The following is a 1,106-nucleotide window of genomic DNA, read 5'->3' as shown; positions in this document are numbered from 1 at the left end:
TACAAGTCTGTAATTTTTGCATGGCTTGGCAGGGATAGCTTGTATCTGTTCCACTTTACTTGACATCAGTTGGGGCGGCTCAAAATTTGGAGGCTGGAATAGTGAATGCCAGCTCCCTAACATGTCTGGTGACTGATGCTGGTGTTGGATGTGTTCTTACCTGAAACTGTGGCCAGAACACCTACTCGTGACCTTTCACAGGGCTGCTTGGTTCCTTACAGCATGGAAGCTGACTTCTAAGGGTGAGCATCCTGAGAAAGAAAAAGCTAGGTGGGAGCTGTAATGTCTTTTCTAAATGAACTGTGAAAGTCCTGGAGTGTTGCTTTCAACCACATTCAATTGTTTTGAACTTAGTCACTAAGGCTGGCTGGCTATATCCAAGAGAGGGGGCTACTAGTCTCCTCCTTTTTTTTTTTTTTAAAAATGGGAAATGTGTCAAAGGATTTGTGGGTATACTTTAAAACCACCACACTTCCATAAGCAAAATTAATGGATTTAGGAACAAAGGGACATTATACTTAATAATTCACAAAATTTTTCCTTCAGTTCCCTGGGGCTATAACTATTGCTGTTCAGAGGTTTGTTGCTGAAAAGAGAAATTCTTCCAATAAGGGCTGAACAGTGGCTCCATTGATTTGAAAGCTAAACTGTCAACTGACCATTTTGCATGTGTTGTGCCAGTCCATAAACAAGAGCAATAAAAAAGTTATGGTGTTGGCTGACGTGATTAACCTTCATAGCCAAGCAAAAAGAGAGTTGCTGGTATACCTCTAACAAGTCCACCAAATGCTTGGAAATGAAAGTGTTGGTTGAAGGTAAAGAAAACATGGAATGGCTGGTAGACGAAGGAAGTTATAAATGGTGGTGAAGGCCTTATGATCAAAGGCAGAAGCGAGAACTGTCACCTTGCGTTTCCTTTCTTGATGTGTCATGTATACTTTTATGTGTTTTAACTAACTTATAATTTCTTTCTGTACCTTTTACTTCAGGAGCTCTGGTAGCATAGTGCCTAAGGCACTTGACTGCTAACCGGAAGACTGGCGGTTCAAACCCACCAGCCACTCCTCGGAAGGAAGTTTGGGCAGTCTACTTCCGTAGTGATACTG

This window comes from Orycteropus afer, unplaced genomic scaffold (assembly GCF_000298275.1).
Source record: "Orycteropus afer afer isolate SDZICR_OR568_19922 unplaced genomic scaffold, OryAfe1.0 scaffold00142, whole genome shotgun sequence".
NCBI lineage: Eukaryota > Metazoa > Chordata > Mammalia > Tubulidentata > Orycteropodidae > Orycteropus > Orycteropus afer.
Note: the sequence above shows the minus strand (reverse complement) of the source record.